The 18,468-nt window shown below is 32.2% G+C and overlaps 1 non-coding gene across 1 annotated transcript; it reads left to right on the plus strand.

Moving 5' to 3' along the window:
- Positions 1-17,131: 17,131 nt before the first annotated feature.
- Positions 17,132-17,238, plus strand: LOC139845761 (small nucleolar RNA R71). The gene has a single exon (XR_011758519.1). It is a non-coding gene; the product is annotated as a small nucleolar RNA R71 (small nucleolar RNA).
- Positions 17,239-18,468: the final 1,230 nt, after the last annotated feature.

The following is an 18,468-nucleotide window of genomic DNA, read 5'->3' on the forward strand; positions in this document are numbered from 1 at the left end:
CTAGACAAGATTTCATCAATCATGTCTCCGGGTAGGTCTCTTAAAATATTGGGTTGTCTATCCATTTTGTGTTTTTATACTGTAAAATAGACAAGAGTTAGATTCATAAAAAAATACTTATTAATACAAGCAATTTTTACATATATCATAAAGCATAAGCACACTATATTACATATATTACACCACACGAATACATCTATCTTATTCCCACTCGCTTGTTTCTTCTTCTTCGGTTTTGGTTCGTTTTGCCAAGTTTCTAGGGATATATGATGTTCCCCTAATACGAGCCGTCGTGATCCACATTGGTTTAGAAAAACCTGGTGGTTTAGAGGTTCCCGGGTCATTGTTACAACTTAAGGACTTCGGGGGTTGACGATACATATAAAGTTCATCGGGGTTGGAATTAGATTTCTCTATTTTTATGCCCCTTCCCTTATTATTTTCTTTTGCCTTTTTAAATTCAGTTGGGGTAATTTCTATAACATCATCGGAATTCTCGTCGGAATCCGATTCATCGGAGAATTGGTAATCCTCCCAATATTTTGCTTCCTTGGCGGAAACACCATTGACCATAATTAACCTTGGTCGGTTGGTTGAGGATTTTCTTTTACTTAACCGTTTTATTATTTCCCCCACCGGTTCTATTTCTTCATCCGGTTCTTCTTCCGGTTCCGATTCTTCTTCCGGTTCCGACTCTTCTTCCGGTTCCTCTTCGGGAACTTGTGAATCAGTCCACGAATCATTCCAATTTACATTTGACTCTTCATTATTATTAGGTGAGTCAATGGGACTTGTTCTAGAGGTAGACATCTATCACATAATATCAAACGCGTTAAGAGATTAATATATCACATAATATTCACATGTTAAAAATATATAGTTTCCAACAAAATTTGTTAAGCAATCATTTTTCAAGTAAACACGGTCGAAGTCCAGACTCACTAATGCATCCTAACAAACTCGATAAGACACACTAATGCAAAATTCTGGTTCTCTAAGACCAACGCTCGGATACCAACTGAAATGTCCCGTTCTTATTGATTAAAAACGTTCCATATTAATTGATTTCGTTGCGAGGTTTTGACCTCTATATGAGACGTTTTTCAAAGACTGCGTTCATTTTTAAAACAAACCATAACCTTTATTTCATAAATAAAGGTTTAAAAAGCTTTACGTAGATTATCAAATAATGATAATCTAAAATATCCTGTTTACACACGACCATTACATAATGGTTTACAATACAAATATGTTACATCGAAATCAGTTTCTTGAATGCAGTTTTTACACAATATCATACAAACATGGACTCCAAATCTTGTCCTTATTTTAGTATGCAACAGCGGAAGCTCTTAATATTCACCTGAGAATAAACATGCTATAAACATCAACAAAAATGTTGGTGAGTTATAGGTTTAACCTATATATATCAAATCGTAACAATAGACCACAAGATTTCATATTTCAATACACATCCCATACATAGAGATAAAAATCATTCATATGGTGAATACCTGGTAACCGACATTAACAAGATGCATATATAAGAATATCCCCATCATTCCGGGACACCCTTCGGATATGATATAAATTTCGAAGTACTAAAGCATCCGGTACTTTGGATGGGGTTTGTTAGGCCTAATAGATCTATCTTTAGGATTCGCGTCAATTAGGGTGTCTGTTCCCTAATTCTTAGATTACCAGACTTAATAAAAAGGGGCATATTCGATTTCGATAATTCAACCATAGAATGTAGTTTCACGTACTTGTGTCTATTTTGTAAATCATTTATAAAACCTGCATGTATTCTCATCCCAAAAATATTAGATTTTAAAAGTGGGACTATAACTCACTTTCACAGATTTTTACTTCGTCGGGAAGTAAGACTTGGACACTGGTTGATTCACGAACCTATAACAATATATACATATATATCAAAGTATGTTCAAAATATATTTACAACACTTTTAATATATTTTGATGTTTTAAGTTTATTAAGTCAGCTGTCCTCGTTAGTAACCTACAACTAGTTGTCCACAGTTAGATGTACAGAAATAAATCGATAAATATTATCTTGAATCAATCCACGACCCAGTGTATACGTATCTCAGTATTGATCACAACTCAAACTATATATATTTTGGAATCAACCTCAACCCTGTATAGCTAACTCCAACATTCACATATAGAGTGTGTATGGTTGTTCCGAAATATATATAGATGTGTCGACATGATAGGTCGAAACATTGTATACGTGTCTATGGTATCTCAAGATTACATAATATACAATACAAGTTGATTAAGTTATGGTTGGAATAGATTTGTTACCAATTTTCACGTAGCTAAAATGAGAAAAATTATCCAATCTTGTTTTACCCATAACTTCTTCATTTTAAATCCGTTTTGAGTGAATCAAATTGCTATGGTTTCATATTGAACTATATTTTATGAATATAAACAGAAAAAGTATAGGTTTATAGTCGGAAAAATAATTTACAAGTCGTTTTTGTAAAGGTAGTCATTTCAGTCGAAAGAACGACGTCCAGATGACCATTTTAGAAAACATACTTCCACTTTGAGTTTAACCATAATTTTTGGATATAGTTTCATGTTCATAATAAAAATCATTTTCTCAGAATAACAACTTTTAAATCAAAGTTTATCATAGTTTTTAATTAACTAACCCAAAACAGCCCGCGGTGTTACTACGACGGCGTAAATCCGGTTTTACGGTGTTTTTCGTGTTTTCAGGTTTTAAATCATTAAGTTAGCATATCATATAGATATAGAACATGTGTTTAGTTTATTTTAAAAGTCAAGTTAGAAGGATTAACTTTTGTTTGCGAACAAGTTTAGAATTAACTAAACTATGTTCTAGTGATTACAAGTTTAAACCTTCGAATAAGATAGCTTTATATGTATGAATCGAATGATGTTATGAACATCATTACTACCTTAAGTTCCTTGGATAAACCTACTGGAAAATAGAAAAATGGATCTAGCTTCAATGGATCCTTGGATGGCTCGAAGTTCTTGAAGCAGAATCATGACACGAAAACAAGTTCAAGTAAGATCATCACTTGAAATAAGATTGTTATAGTTATAGAAATTGAACCAAAGTTTGAATATGATTATTACCTTGTATTAGAATGATAACCTACTGTAAGAAACAAAGATTTCTTGAGGTTGGATGATCACCTTACAAGATTGGAAGTGAGCTAGCAAACTTGAAAGTATTCTTGATTTTATGAAACTAGAACTTTTGGAATTTATGAAGAACACTTAGAACTTGAAGATAGAACTTGAGAGAGATCAATTAGATGAAGAAAATTGAAGAATGAAAGTGTTTGTAGGTGTTTTTGGTCGTTGGTGTATGGATTAGATATAAAGGATATGTTATTTTGTTTTCATGTAAATAAGTCATGAATGATTACTCATATTTTTGTAATTTTATGAGATATTTCATGCTAGTTGCCAAATGATGGTTCCCACATGTGTTAGGTGACTCACATGGGCTGCTAAGAGCTGATCATTGGAGTGTATATACCAATAGTACATACATCTAAAAGCTGTGTATTGTACGAGTACGAATACGGGTGCATACGAGTAGAATTGTTGATGAAACTGAACGAGGATGTAATTGTAAGCATTTTTGTTAAGTAGAAGTATTTTGATAAGTGTATTGAAGTCTTTCAAAAGTGTATGAATACATATTAAAACACTACATGTATATTCATTTTAACTGAGTCGTTAAGTCATCGTTAGTCGTTACATGTAAATGTTGTTTTGAAACCTTTAGGTTAACGATCTTGTTAAATGTTGTTAACCCAATGTTTATAATATCAAAAGAGATTTTAAATTATTATATTATCATGATATTATGATGTACGAATATCTCTTAATATGATATATATACATTAAATGTCGTTACAACGATAATCGTTACATATATGTCTCGTTTCAAAATCATTAAGTTAGTAGTCTTGTTTTTACATATGTAGTTCATTGTTAATATAATTAATGATATGTTTACTTATCATAATATCATGTTAACTATATATATAACCATATATATGTCATCATATAGTTTTTACAAGTTTTAACGTTCGTGAATCACCGGTCAACTTAGGTGGTCAATTGTCTATATGAAACCTATTTCAATTAATCAAGTCTTAACAAGTTTGATTGCTTAACATGTTGGAAACACTTAATCATGTAAATAACAATTTCATTTAATATATATAAACATGGAAAAGTTCGGGTCACTACAGGTTGCCTCCCGAGAAGCGCTTTTGTTTAAGGTCGTTGGCTCGACCGTAGTGATTCTTCAAAAAGCAAACATTCCTTATTGATGGTTGTGATCTTGGTCTTCTTGAGGGAATGTGAGTCTTGGTGGATAAGTTCTGAGAAAGTGTCGGACCAACAATGGTAACAAGTCCGGTACTTCTCTTGAAGATCTTCTGAACGATAAGTAGTGCGCAGTTTCAGCTCTTAATAAGTCTTGAAGTCCGATGAGAATATGATCCACAGCTCTGCTGGTTGACCCATGAATGTCAATCATGGTCGCAATGCTGGTGTTGATGATTTCTCTGATGGGATGCTCATTTCGGAGGTCTTCAAACAATGTAAGAAACTGTATCTTTAGAATTTCGAAGTCTTCGGAACGGTGATCTCCACAGTAAGAGTCTGTAGCTTTGCACAGATTAGTTAAAAGACGAAGCTGGAAAGAAGTGAACATCAATCCTGATCCGAGTATTAATTTCACCGTCTTTGAGTATATATCCCGACATTAAGCTTTAAATATGAAACTAGGATTTGTGGACTCGTGGAAGATACGTGATAACTGCTTCGTAACATAGGTGGCAATGTTGACTCGGTCTGGTTCAAGATGAGAAAATGGATTGTTTCGCCTTGCTTCCTCCATAACAGCGTCTTGTAACTCTTTGATAATCAGATCAGCGTGGTGATCAATTGTTACGTAAATTACTAGTCTGTCTGGTGTGCTTTCGAAGTTATCTCTATCCAGAAGAGCGAAAAGACTGTGAATATCCTCGATCATTTGCAAATCAGAGTGATAAGTCGGGCCGGTGGAAAGATTCATATGCTTCCGGATGAGAGTCAGTAGTGCTCGTTCGTTTCGTGAGAACGGAAGTGCAGATCCGGCTAAGGCGTTATAAACCTTAGAGTAAATGATCTTCTGATCTTGACAGAATCTTGTCTCGAGAATAGTGCGAACCACTGAATTGTGCTCTCGTTGCCTTTCTTCGTGATAGATATGATCGTGAAGAGAGTTGATAAAGTCTTGAATGCGTTCTTCTAAGATTTCAACATCATTGTCTTCTCTTCGGAGATAGAGGTAGTGCTCTTCTCTGATAACCATGATTCGTTCTGTTAAGCGTAACGAAAAATCAATGGTTGACTTTCGGATGGCTTCGAGAATGTCTTCAAATTCATCGGTATCATTAATGAAGGTAATCATGTCTGCGTGTGTGGATATAACCGGAATTCGATCTGAAGAAGAGTCCGGCTCCCCTTGATCTACTTCGGTTGGAGAGTGTGAGTTAGTCAGAATGTCTTCGTGATGCTCTTCCTTGTCATCATCGGTATCCTGCTCCTCTGAAGATGCGTCTGATGAATGGGTTTCTTCAGTATTCTGATTCTTATAACAACCCTCATATTTCCATACCTGAATTGACTAATTTGACTATAGGGTTGTTATCCATACGTAATATATAATTAAATTCGACGTTGATCAAATATTTATTTTTAGTCGACATGTTCTGTTAACTAAAGTTTACACTAATTATATAAAATAACTTTAGTTAATATTAATGCGTATTATATTTAAAACTATATGTAACATAATTATTAATTAAATGATAAGTTATTTTAATCATTATATATATTTTTAGCTTATAAAAAAAATAAAAATAAAAAGAAATAAGATTTTTTTTATAAATTAAATAATGAGCCCATGAATTTTGACTAAATATTTTCAAAAACAAAAACTTATTAAAAACATTTTTAACATGTTTTTATTATTTTGTCAAAATTGGCACCTTTATTTTATTATTTTTTTTTCTTTTCACCAACCATTTTTTACCTATAAATACATGGCTCCTCATTCATTTTTTTCTTGCCAAACACAAAAACTTAAGTTATTCTCTCAAAACCTTGAAGAAAATTTGAGGTACTTTCTATTTTTATTAAATTTTTTCAATATTGTCATTTATATTTATATTTATTGTATATTCTTTGTAAAATTCGAAATTAATTATGTTAATATGTTATAATTAGTATTATAAGTGTTATGATGCATAAAAATAATTTTGATAATTTATGGAATATTATTTATAATTACATACGAATTATGTAGTGTTTAAACGTAAAAATAATGTAAAATTCGTAATAAATACTTTTAACCAAAAATAAAATATATATAATTTTTTTCTGAGTTTTTAAAACTTGTATAGATCTGAAAAAATTATAAAAATAATTACTTGGGTCGAATTGGTATTTATTATATAATTAAAATCTATTATTATGTAATTCGAAGGTAAATTAAGAATAAATATAAAATATTAAAAAAATATTTTTTTTAAATATTTTTCTATAGGCTATTAGACTGATAGAAACTTATAAAAATTATAAAAATAATTATTTGGGTTTATTTAGTAATTATGTAGAATTAAAATTGTTTTGTGAATACATTAAGGGTAAAAACAAAAATAAATACAAAAATATAATAAAAACGTTTTCTTAAATTTTTCTACTAATCTATATGATTAACTAAGACTATAAAAATTATGTATGTAATTTTTAGATATTTAATTTATTATTTAGACATTTTTGAATATTGTTCGATTAATAAAACACTATTATTTTTGAAGTAATTTAGGTATTTATTTAAAGGTAATTATATTTAATATATATAAGACATACTAAGGTATAATAACTAAATATTAAATAAAACTTAGGTTATATTATCACATATATAATTATTAAGTACATTAATAATTTATTGTGTGTATACTCCTAAAGTGAAGGTTAATCAAAGATAATGTATAATTCATGTGAACTTCATCGCTACTCACGGTCGTAAGTGAATGATGTCTAGGTTTCCATTTATGGGTAAGCTTGTGGATCTCGAATGCCATGACTTAGATTCTGGTCAAGAATCCTGGGCCCCCGGTTACATCTGGTCATTCCTGACTTATTTGATAGCAACGAAGTTTGAGTAAAGTTATACAACGTCTTGCTAAAGATTAACCCGAACTTTCTAAAATTGGAAAATTACTATAAGTGGAAACTTTTCATAAATAGTAACCTTCCGAAAATGGAAATTCTTTAGTGAACCATTACTATCAATATAGTACTATATACTATTGTCTGTTAGGCAATGTCTGATCATACGTTCTATCTCTAGGTTGAGATCTCGGTCACGTCCTTTGGTTCAATTCTTTCGTGTGCTACTAAGGTGAACTTCATAGCCCCACTTTTTACTGTTTCATAACTGTTTTATAACTTTTGGGGTGAGACACATGCTTGCTTTATAACTGTTTTAAGCTTAGACACAAGTACTAAATTGTTAACTATGCTGTCATGCTTTGATTCATGCTAAATCCCTACCGTAATATCGTTAATTGCTACGTTTAAATGCAAACTTAATTATTGTGAGTAGGCCTATTGAGAGTAACGTCTCTAACCATTCGACTGTTGGTCTTTGGTTACATAATAATGATTCCACGACACTGACAGTACAAGGTGTCATAGGGTAAACTTGTTTAGTAGCGATATTACAAAATGCAGCAACACTTTTAGATTGATATTTCTATATCAATCAACTTTAAACTAAATCTTGTGGTCTAAAACTTTGGATATTATTTATAAACCTATGAATTTCACTCAACCTTTTTGGTTGACACTTTAAACGTGTTTTGTCTCAGGTGATGATTGAGTTAGCTGCTACTTGCTACTAGATGATTGATGTATGCTTTGCTGCTTGCATGGAGTCCATCATTCATATTTATCATTTTGTTTAAGACATTTTCCATTTACTGTACTCTTATGATGTAAAACTTTGAATAATGCTTCCGCTGTTTATTTAATAAATAAAACGTCTCATTTAGAGTCGTTCTCGCTTATACAACTGTGTTATGATATGATTGGTCACAATTACCCCTGGTCCATTTTGGGGGTGTGACAGATTGGTATCAGAGCAGGTTGTTGTAGAGAACCAGGATTGCATCTTATGCGTGCCTTATACAATTAGGTACCTTAGCAATGTAGGACTACAACTTCCTTTGACTATAGTGCCTTTAATTGTTGCCTTTAACTGTTAAATGCTACACTATACTTTAGAAACTTTACTTATCTTAGAATGCCGAGCCAATCTAAGAACTCTGCTCATTCTCCTAAGTAGTATTCAATTCCGTCATCACATTTAAATGCGACACCGTTCTCGACATTCCTATGTCATTTATCATGGTTTTGTGTATTACATATGTATTACATGAAATATTATCCATAAATTTTTGAAACTCCTATATTTGTTACTATTCATACTCAAACTTATATAACTCCCTGTTATATCACGTACCTATATGCTTTATGCCTTTATGCATCAGTTTGCAAACCGAAAAATGTCATTGAGTTATCGAGAATCTCAAAGACATTATAATGTCATCACTACTCATATTCATTACTTTTATACCTTTTATTTCTCGTTATTGAATTTTCTTGACGGATGGCGTCTACGAAACTCTAGAATGGAAGGGTTTGGATTACCGATTTAAAGGATCCTATAGCTCAAGCCCCTAGACCTGAATAGGCCATTATGAATTAAAAGTCTTTAATTGAAAGATTATCAGATTACATACTTATCATTTTATGATCTCTACACGTCATACTGCTATTATTGGATTATAGACACATCATATCTTATTATATCTTATCATATCTATCTTAATAAAGTTTGTCTAACACTTTTCCTAAATTTCCTCCGTAAATTACGGAAATCTTTTTGCTATATATACGTATATCAAGAAGACAAATATATCATTCAATATTCAACACTCATCTCATAACAAAAACCCTTATTCCGATCAGATAATATGGATTTCTCACATGATTCTTCGAACTCCTCGAGCTCCAATGGCAGCGTAACCGGAATGAACCAACCAATTAGTCATCATCTATTTTGGATGTATTGGGGATGGGTTCGTAGTAAACTTAATCAATGGAGACAAGAAGAAGGTGATCCCTTCCACCAACCGAATTCACCTCTTGGTGAAGAACCAGAAGCACTTACCGGCGAACCCGTTCGGAACACTATTTTCACCCTTATTTCCAGGGTATCCAGTCACGAATATATAATATCTAAAATTCTAGATCTTATTCATCCACTTGTCCGAACCGCCAATCACCCCGGAATAATAGAAGAAGTCAATGAGCTTCGCGCTCTAGTGGTGGCTCTGGAGAATATGGTGCGAAACCTACGAGCACCAGCAGCAGCACCAGCAGCATAACCAGCATCACCACCAGTACCAACAGCATCACCACCAACATCATCAGCTTCACCAACAACAAACACCATAATCTGTACCTCGGATATCAACATCATACGCCCCATAGATACCAAGGAATATTAGTAATAATGAGTTAAGATGTATTGACTCATTCTTCCTAAAAATTATATATGTATACTTTATATATATATATATATATATATATATATATATATATATATATATATATATATATATATATATATATATATATATATATATATATATATGATTTGGAACAATAATAAATCTTTTCGTATTAAGCTATTACGTGTGAATCTTAAATAGTATGTACTACTTGGTTAATTCATATCACTAATATGCTATGATTTACATTCCTCGTTAATCACTGCTTCATCACAATAAACTCCATTTCATAATAAACTAAGTGTATTATTCAAATACATGTTTGGTTTTACACTTTCATTTTCGATGTACTCAAAACTCTTTAGAAAACATCATTCGTGCCTTGTGAATTTCACAAGAATTCCACGAGCATCAACATCATATACCGAGGTATATCAATAATAATGAATGATGGAGTATTGATTCATAACTTCATTAAAGAAAGATTCTGCGATGATTATGTAATCTCTCAAGTTTTGAAGATTATTTATTCTCGCTTCAACCGCAAATCAAATGATTTTAATAGTATATTAACTCATTAAATCTATATTATACGTGAAGAATACATATATGAACGTATATCTTCATAAAGATTGTAATTAAAAATCCTTTTGTACAAAATGTTAATTGTGAAAATATTTTAACGGGTAGGTAAAACCCGAGAAATATTTATATCTCACATCAATATCTTACATTGTACATTCTTCAAATTCTGATTCAATAATTAGTAACTATACTACTTACATCCACATATGTATCCGTTCACTAAAGAACAACCATTTTCATACAAATTTAATTACCTATTCTGATTTGGACATATCGGAATCCAAGTAAAGCTTTAGCAAGTGTAATCTTCCTAAAGATCACTACATTCATGAATTATATTCATTTGTATTCTATGATGAATTATCACATCAAACCACCGAAATTATCGTTCATTACTTTTGAAATCAACAACGCCTATTCATCAACCATTAGATCCGTTGACGATTACAATCAGCGTTTAATCATCTAAAAATGAAATTTCTTGAAACCATCTCGGATTGATAACCGGTGAATCAAATATGGCTGCATTAAATGCAGAGGAAACAGCAAAATTGTAGATGGTCTCAATGGCCAAAAGTTTGATAATAAAGAATGGTACATTGGAAAAGCTCAAAAGAAAATTTGGAACTGAAAAACGGATTGAGCTAACCATGGAGGAGACCAAGGACAAATACAAGGACCAAACCCTATATTCAAAGAATCCAAGTAATTCTGGATCCGATGAAATCTTTAGAGAATATCTTGCTCGGAAGTTATGTTAAAAGCTTGCGGAAAATTTTTCTTCATCAACCTTCGAACTTAGAAATTCCAAAATGTCGTTATAAATATCCTCTATATTTTTGAAGATATTTTCATAACGATTCTTGTACACAATTAAGTATCTCTTTGCGATATCTTTATAAAGGAAACTATTTTAGTTTCTATATTCAGTAAAATTCAAGTTTAAATTATAAATGTTTTGAAGAAATGTTGGAAATTGAAGCATGAGTTAGTATAATATAATGACGTCAGGCCAACGTGATTATATCACAGTAAGTCATGCTAAATTTTTAATGGAAGATGATGATTCATAGACTTTATAATCATTATTTGCCATGTTACACGACTCTTACATTCTACTTAATCTCTGAACATATCAAGAACATATATTCTTGATAGTTCTATCCTCAGTAATTCTGGTAATTTACCAAATCAAATCGTGATATTACGCTTAGAACATTAGGTTCATTCGAAACTTCATACCTACAAATTCTGGACCATTACTCGCTTAACTTAGAGTCGAGAGCAGAATAAAAAGGTAAAGAGCTCCGACATATAAGGGAAAATACAAAGCTCGATAACAACACGGAAATTACAAATCGTGTATATCAATGCGTATAGCAACATAAAGACACGGGAGAATTAAAAACACTATAACCCCAAGAGCATAGTAGAAGTAAACAGATTCCTCTAGTGGTAAAAGAAAAAGAAGCATGACTGCATATATGGTCAATATAATAACAAATATCAATACGGAATTGAGCATATTAACAAATCTTTTGAAAGTATGAATCTAGGAAGAAAGTATAGAAGTGGTGAAGATAATGAAACGGAAGAAGCTAATTTATAGCAAAATTTCCAAACACAGCAATCGAGGCAATTCATCGCATTTAATCAAAGAAATCCCAAAATTTCGTAAATACCGGATAATCAACTCTTATAGATTACGAAGATTTCCTTTAATCCCTTGAATTCCGTAAATCAATCCTGACTACGTCAAAAGTTAAGGCGAACATTTAATTTACTCATTCACTCTTTTACGATAGCTTCGTTTATACTCTTTCTATAATCGAATCGTTCTATCCATATTATTCAATAGTGATAAAACTTTATTCTTCAACTTATATTCATCATTACAATATTCTTGTTGTAAACAATGATGATCTCTATCAAACTTCATGACTATAATTTTCATGAACTACTCTCTGTTTTGTCTACCCTAACATTGTGGCATAAACGCTCAAGGTTTAAATGAGCTCGATATTATTCATAACACATTTTATATATCCAATTTACTGAAATGACTTGTATAACATCATCATTTTGAATGATCTCCGCATTAATAATAAAATGCACTTCGTAGAAGAACTTGTAGAAATTATGGTATGTATGATTTTAATTCTTGAAACAGAACAATATTCTATCCGTTGGAATTCACGCAAGGCCCCGAGCATACCTGGGAACGTGATAACCAAATAAAAAGTAAATATCCTCATCTATGTACGAACAACACCGATTAATGGCAACAACTAAATTTCGGGACGAAATTTCTTTTAACGGGTAGGTACTATAACAACCCTCATATTTCCATACCTGAATTGACTAATTTGACTATAGAGTTGTTATCCATACGTAATATATAATTAAATTCGACGTTGATCAAATATTTATTTTTAGTCGACATGTTCTGTTAACTAAAGTTTACACTAATTATATAAAATAACTTTAGTTAATATTAATGCGTATTATATTTAAAACTATATGTAACATAATTATTAATTAAATGATAAGTTATTTTAATCATTATATATATTTTTAGCTTATAAAAAAAATAAAAATAAAAAGAAATAAGATTTTTTTTTATAAATTAAATAATGAGCCCATGAATTTTGACTAAATATTTTCAAAAACATAAACTTATTAAAAACATTTTTAACATGTTTTTATTATTTTGTCAAAATTGGCACCTTTATTTTATTATTTTTTTTTCTTTTCACCAACCATTTTTTACCTATAAATACATGGCTCCTCATTCATTTTTTTCTTGCCAAACACAAAAACTTAAGTTATTCTCTCAAAACCTTGAAGAAAATTTGAGGTACTTTCTATTTTTATTAATTTTTTTCAATATTGTTATTTGTATTTATATTTATTATATATTCTTTGTAAAATTCGAAATTAATTATGTTTATATGTTATAATTAGTATTATAAGTGTTATGATGCATAAAAATAATTTTGATAATTTATGGAATATTATCTATAATTACATACGAATTATGTAGTGTTTAAACGTAAAAACAATGTAAAATTCGTAATAAATACTTTTAACCAAAAATAAAATATATATAATTTTTTTCTGAGTTTTTAAACTTATATAGATCTGAAAAAATTATAAAAATAATTACTTGGGTCGAATTGGTATTTATTATATAATTAAACTCTATTATTATGTAATTTAAAGGTAAATTAAGAATAAATATAAAATAATAAAAAAATATTTTTTAAAATATTTTTCTACAGGTTATTAGACTGATAGAAACTTATAAAAATTATAAAAATAATTATTTGGGTTTATTTAGTAATTATGTAGAATTAAAATTATTTTGTGAATACATTAAGGGTAAAAACAAAAATAAATACAAAAATATAATAAAAACATTTTCTTAAATTTTTCTACTAATCTATATGATTAACTAAGACTATAAAAATTATGTATGTAATTTTTAGATATTTAATTTATTATTTAGACATTTTTGAATAATGTTCGATTAATAAAACACTATTATTTTTGAAGTAATCTAGGTATTTATTTAAAGGTAATTATATTTAATATATATAAGACATACTAAGGTATAATAACTAAATATTAAATAAAACTTAGGTTATATTATCACATATATAATTATTAAGTACATTAATAATTCGTTGTGTGTATACACCTAAAGTGAAGGTTAATCAAAGATAATGTATAATTCATGTGAACTTCATCGCTACTCACGGTCGTAAGTGAATGATGTCTAGGTTGCCATTTATGGGTAAGCTTGTGGATCTCGAATGCCATGACTTAGATTCTGGTCAAGAATCCTGGGCCCCCGGTTACATCTGGTCATTCCTGACTTATTTGATAGCAACGAAGTTTGAGTAAAGTTATACAACGTCTTGCTAAAGATTAACCCGAACTTTCTAAAATTGGAAAATTACTATAAGTGGAAACTTTCCATAAATAGTAACCTTCCGAAAATGGAAATTCTTTAGTGAACCATTACTATCAATATAGTACTATATACTATTGTCTGTTAGGCAATGTCTGATCATACGTTCTATCTCTAGGTTGAGATCTCGGTCACGTCCTTTGGTTCAATTCTTTCGTGTGCTACTAAGGTGAACTTCATAGCCCCACTTTTTACTGTTTCATAACTGTTTTATAACTTTTGGGGTGAGACACATGCTTGCTTTATAACTGTTTTACGCTTAGACACAAGTACTAAATTGTTAACTATGCTGTCATGCTTTGATTCATGCTAAATCCCTACCGTAATATCGTTAATTGCTACGTTTAAATGCAAACTTAATTATTGTGAGTAGGCCTATTGAGAGTAACGTCTCTAACCATTCGACCGTTGGTCTTTGGTTACATAATAATGATTCCACGACACTGACAGTACAAGGTGTCATAAGGTAAACTTGTTTAGTAGCGATATTACAAAATGCAGCAACACTTTTAGATTGATATTTCTATATCAATCAACTTTAAACTAAATCTTGTGGTCTAAAACTTTGGATATTATTTATAAACCAATGAATTTTACTCAACCTTTTTGGTTGACACTTTAAGCGTGTTTTGTCTCAGGTGATGATTGAGCTAGCTGCTACTTGCTACTAGATGATTGATGTATGCTTTGCTGCTTGCATGGAGTCCATCATTCATATTTATCATTTTGTTTAAGACATTTTCCATTTACTGTACTCTTATGATGTAAAACTTTAAATAATGCTTCCGCTGTTTATTTAATAAATAAAACGTCTCATTTAGAGTCGTTCTCGCTTATACAACTGTGTTATGATATGATTGGTCAAAATTACCCCTGGTCCATTTTGGGGGTGTGACAATTCTCTACTTTGATACTTACAGGATCAATTTCTATATCCTTAACCTCAGCCTTGTCGGTCTTCTTCTTGAAACGAATGATTAAACTGTGATCTGCTGTTTCAGGCCTCATTATTTCTTCATGACGCTCAGTGCTTGGAACGGGTGTTGTCGCAGTTTCTTTTACGTCTTCCATTTCCTCTTCCTCTTCAGATTCCTCCTTTTCCTCTATTTCTTCACTGGGATCCTCTTCTTCCATTTCTGGGTCGTCTACAGACTGTGATTCCACACCCATCTCGATATCGTAGGCTGGTGGTGATGACTCATCATCGGAAGTGATCCGTCTGGTGGAAATAGCAAACATCTCTGCCTATCCAGAAAGATCGGTTGGTCGGTCAATTTTGAAGGTAACGCTCTCCCCATGTGATCGTAAGATCATGGTTCGATTGTACACATCAATGATAGTCCTAGCCGTATTCATGAAAGGTCTTCCTAACACTACTGGGGTGTAGGTCTTCCTTAATATCCATTACTACGAAATCCGTAGGATACAAGAATTTGTCGACTTTCACCAAGACATTCTCAACTATGCCCTTAGGATATCGAATTGTATGATCGGCAAGTTGGATTTTCATTTTGGTTGGTGACAAGTCTCCTAACTCTAATCTCTTGTAGAGAGAGTAGGGGATTAGGTTGATACTTGCTCCTAAATCTGCTAGCGCATGAATAGTTCCAGATTGGTATATTGAACACGGGAAAACGAATCGACCCGTATCTCCTAGCTTAGGTGGTAGATAGTTTCTGAGTAATGCAGAGCATTCTTCACTCAGTGGAATTTTGTTAGAGTCTGGTATCCTCTCCTTTGTATATAGCAGCCTTCGGATGTATCTCTTCTGGTTGGGAACTTTGGACATAGTGTCCAAGAATCTTCCATCAAGTTTGAAGGAATCAAGCTTAGATGGTTCTTCTTGTAGCCTTCCAGGATAAGGTACGCGAACTGGAGTTTCAGGGGTCAGCTTCTGAGTATATGTTGATTTGTTCTTGAGCCTAGTTGACCTTCTCCGTGGTTCTTCCTCTGGGATTATGGAATCCATTTACTTTGCTTCTTCTATGTGGGGATTCTGGATAGTATTACTTGGCAATCTTCCCTGCGGTCGGGTTTCAAGGCGTTGTGATAACTGTCCGAGCTGCGTTTCCAAACTTTTGAGCAGAGCCAATTGATTTCTCATTAGTATATCCGTCTGATCTTGTCTGGTTGCAGTTCTCTGATTTAACTGTTGTTGTCCTTGAATGAACTGAGTTAACTGATCTTCAGCTCCGGGAGTGGGGTTAGTTGCTTTTGTAATCTGGGTGGTAGGGGAATTTTCCTCAACTGGGGGACCAGTGAGTGGAAGTGGTTGATCGTAGGTCAATTGAGATTGCTGGGCTGGGTAAGGTGGATAGCGATAGCGAAAAGGTTGATTGCTTCGCTGAAATTGATTAACCCTTGGTGGTTGATTGAATTCGGGATTTGGTGGACGAGCTGGGTATTGAACGTAACATACTGAACCGTCAGGATTTTCGTACTCAACTTGATAGTCTTCAGTAGGTTGCGGGTTGGTACAATTAACACAAGCCTGAGCTTGGTTAACCTGCTGCGGCTGCGTCTTCAATTCTCCGAGTTGCTTTACAAGAGATTCCATCTTATCCGTGAGGGATTTGATGGCCTCCGTTTGATTGTTAAGTGCAGAGAGTGGGGCAGATGATGAAGTTGTTTCACCGCTGTTCCAGTCATGATGATGCATCGTTATGTTCTCGAGCAATTCCCATGCTTCATATGCGGTTTGGTTCATCAGATTCCCTTGAGCTGCTGCATCGATCTTCATCCTATGATTTATCGTAAAGCCATTGTAGAAGGTACAGATTTGGGCTGCTGCATCGATCGTCAGATTTGGGCTTCATATGCGGTTTGGTTCATCAGATTCCCTTGAGCTGCTGAATCGATCGTCGTCCTATGATTTACCGTAAGGCCATTGTAGAAGGTACAGATTTGGGCTGACCGTTCTAACTGGTGATTAGGGCATTTCTTCAGCAGGTTTTTGAAACGCTCCCATGCAGTGTAAAGAGATTCATCATAACTTTGTTTGAAGTTAATGATGTCATTCTTTAGTTTGGTTTGTTTAGAAGGAGGGAAATATTTGGTTAGGAATTTAGTCGCCATCTCTGTCCATGACGTGATGGAATCTTTTTCCAGTCCTTCAAACCAAGTTTGAGCATGATGGGTGAGAGAATAGGGGAACAAGTATAGCCGGACTATATCTTGTCATATCCCTGGCTGTTTGTAGGAGTTCGAAAGAGATATGAATTTATCAAGGTGAGAATTAGGATCGTCATTCTGTAATCCATGAAACTGACAGCTATTCTGAATAAGGTGGATGATGTGATGTTTTAACTCGAACGAGTGTCCTTGAATCTCTGAAAATCTGATTGGTCCTCCTCGACCTTCAATCGAGGGTTTCGTGTTTTCTGCTAAAGTAACGCGTAACGTCATTTGGTTTCTGATTCATGCTTCCTTGCGTGCTTTAGAGATTATTACGTCTGGATCAGGTACGAATAACAACGGCCCTGGTCTAGATCGGGTTTGGGTCATACTGTGATGACCCGGAAATTTCTGACCAAATTTAAACTTAATCTTGGTATGATTAACATTTTCGACACGATAAGCAAAGTCTGTAAAACTGAATCTCAAAATTTTTGAACTATTCAAATACCTTTCGGTTGTTCTCGACGATTCGCGAACAATTATATGTATATAGATACATATTGATGTGTGTGAGGTGTACTAGGAAATAGTATTATTTTTATAACAAAATACTATTAAATATGATACAATTTTACACAAGATATTTATTTATTTATAGAATGGATATACCTAAACCTTGCTACAACACTTATAGGCAGTGTACCTAATCGTACAGTAGTGTAGTTTTTACTAAGTCCGGTTCGTTCCACAGGGATACACTTAAACAAGCTTAACGCTATATTAGTTTTAATTTATAAAAAAACAAATATATATATATATATATATATATATATATATATATATATATATATATATATATAAGTAATATTATTATTATTATAAAAAGGGGTTTTTACCATTTAATGACCGGTTTGTCGATTTTTAAAACTTTAGTCGCAGTTAAAACCTAATGTAAAATATTAAATAAATAAAAGACTTAATTTAAAGCGTAAAATAAATAACGATAATGAAATTGCGATAAATAAAAGTGCGATAATTAAAAAGTACGATAATTAAAAGTGCAATTAAATACAATGACAATAAATAAAAGTGTAATAATTAGAAGTGCAATTAAATATGAAAATAAAGGAATTATGCTTA

Source organism: Rutidosis leptorrhynchoides, chromosome 4 (assembly GCF_046630445.1).
Source record: "Rutidosis leptorrhynchoides isolate AG116_Rl617_1_P2 chromosome 4, CSIRO_AGI_Rlap_v1, whole genome shotgun sequence".
Classification (NCBI taxonomy): domain Eukaryota; kingdom Viridiplantae; phylum Streptophyta; class Magnoliopsida; order Asterales; family Asteraceae; genus Rutidosis; species Rutidosis leptorrhynchoides.